Here is a 2,500-nt window from a genome sequence, read left to right on the forward strand (position 1 = left end):
CGAAGCGGAAGCCTATCATGGCGTAAAAATGTCGACAAAATTTTTCGACATTTGAATAATGGGGTTTGACAAGGTTTGAAAAATTCAATACAAATGGTAGGCTTGAATGTCGACAAAGTGACGCGAAGCGGAAGCCTACCACGGCGTAAAAATGTCGACAGAATTTTTCGGACCTTGTCCTGCCATGGGCTGCGCGCAGCATGCCGGCAGCCTGTGCGCAGCGTGCGCACAGCATGTCGGCAGCGTGCGCGCTGCTGAGACTGTCGACAGAAATTTTCGAAACTTGTCCTGCCATGCGCGCGCGCAGCGTGCGCACAGCATGCCGGCAGCGTGCGCGCACCATGCCGGCAGCGTGCGCGCACCATGCCGGCAGCGTGCGCGCAGCTTGCGCGCAGCGTGCTGATTCTGTCGACAGTGAGGCTAGCGAAACTTGTCCTGCCATGGCGTGCGCGCAGCCTGTGCGCGCAGCTTGCGCATCTGTCGACAGTGAGGCTAGCGAACTTGTCCTGCCATGGCATGCGCTGTGCGCAGCCTGTGCGCAGCGTGCACGCAGCTTGCGCATCTGTCGACAGTGAGGCTAGCGAAACTTGTCCTGCCATGGCATGCGCGGCGCCTGCGCGCAGCCTGCGCGCAGCATGCGCACAACATGCGCACAGGCTGTGCGCAGCGTGCGCGGAGCTTGCGCGCAGCTTGCGCATCTGTCGACAGTGAGGCTAGCGAAACTTGTCCTGCCATGGCATGCGCGCAGCGTGCGCGCAGTCTGTGCGCAGCATGCGCGCAGCCTGTGCGCAGCGTGCGCGCAGCTTGCGCATCTGTAGACAGTGAGGCTAGCAAAACTTGTCCTGCCATGGCATGCGCGCAGTCTGCGCGCAGCATGCGCGCAGCATGTGCGCAGCATGCCGGCAGCATGGTTCCAGGTTTTTTCAAATGTCGACAGAATTTTTCAAATCTTGTCAAACCCCGTTTTTATTGAAATTTCCTCGCACAATAAGCTCCCCATAAGTAGTCTATGATTTTTAGGACCTTCTCCAACTTACAAAACTAAAAAATTCCTCCCGGATTTGTTTTAATGATTTTTTCAATTTTACGACTTCTAAAACTAATAAAAAATACTTCCCGACTTCAAAAATTTATGAAACTTTTTCCCATCATAGATTGCATGTTTCTTAGTATCCCTGCAAAAAATCACGTCCAAATACCTTGTATTGAATTATTTAGAGCCCATTATGACTCCTCGCGCATAGGTGATGTCTCTTCCTGTCAAAGGGCTAAATGCATAAAATGCTATATAGGGGGGTGTGTGTTGCCTGCATATGCATGGCAGCCCATGCCTTCCTAGCTGCAGCCCCCTTCCCCCACGCCACACCCATGTCATGTTGCCTCGATATGTTGCCTCGGTATTATGGGTTTGGTGTCGGGGTCGGGGGGCTGCCACCCATGGCGGTGGTGGCCGGAATCCGGCCGCCGCCACCACGCCGCCGCCATGGGTGAGGGAGGAAAAAAAAGGCGTGGAAAGTTGCGAAATGGGGTTGTCTAGGCTATTTTTTGGCATGGGAGAGCATGGAGTGCTAGGAACTCCTTCTCAAATGCACGGGCATGTCGACCACAACCTCATTTCGCAACAACAACCACCCGTGTGGGGTGGCGGTGGGTGGATAGTCGCGGATTGGGGCTTGCCAAGCCAATGTTTTCAAAAAATTTCATCAAAATTAAAAACAAATGTTTTGTTGCCTTCGGATTTGTGGGCGAGCGGCGAGTCGGAGTGGAGCCGGTAAAGTTTAACCTCGGTGTGCACGGTTGTTTTTAGAAACTCAATCCAATGCCGGGGACGTTGAAAGTGACGCTCTTATGAGTTGCAAACCCGCAAGATTTAAAGAACCTTTTCAAAACAATTTCAAACCAACAAGATTTAAAAACAGAAATTTTCATCAAAATGAAAAACAAATGTTTTGTTGCCTTCGGACTAGTGGGCGAGCGGCGAGTCGGAGTGGAGCCGGTAAAGTTTAACCTCGGTGTGCACGGTTGTTTTTAGAAACTCAATCCAATGCCGGGGACGTTGAAAGTGACGCTCTTATGAGTTGCAAACCCACTAGATTTAAAGAACCTTTTCAAAACAATTTCAAACCAACAAAATTAAAAACAAATGTTTCGTTGCAAACAAATTGTGGGCGAGCGGCGAGTCGGAGTGGAGCCGGTAAAGTTTAACCTCGGTGTGCACGGTTGTTTTTAGAAACTCAATCCAATACCGGGGACGTTGAAAGTGACGCTCTTATGAGTTGCAAACCCACAAGATTTTAAAAACTTTTTGAAAATGTTTCTTCTAAATGACACATTTTGATCCTTGGCAAGTGCTCAATCCGTAACTATCCAATCACCGCCACACCACACCGGTCGGGAGTGTGTGAATGGTGTGCTTCCCGGGGTTGGCATAGATAATCTTTCGCATCGACAATCTTTTGCATGCGAGGGAATGTCTATGCCAACCCCGGGAAGCACACCA

Source organism: Prunus avium, unplaced genomic scaffold (assembly GCF_965620075.1).
Source record: "Prunus avium unplaced genomic scaffold, drPruAviu1.hap1.1 HAP1_SCAFFOLD_46, whole genome shotgun sequence".
In the NCBI taxonomy this organism is placed as follows: Eukaryota; Viridiplantae; Streptophyta; class Magnoliopsida; order Rosales; family Rosaceae; genus Prunus; species Prunus avium.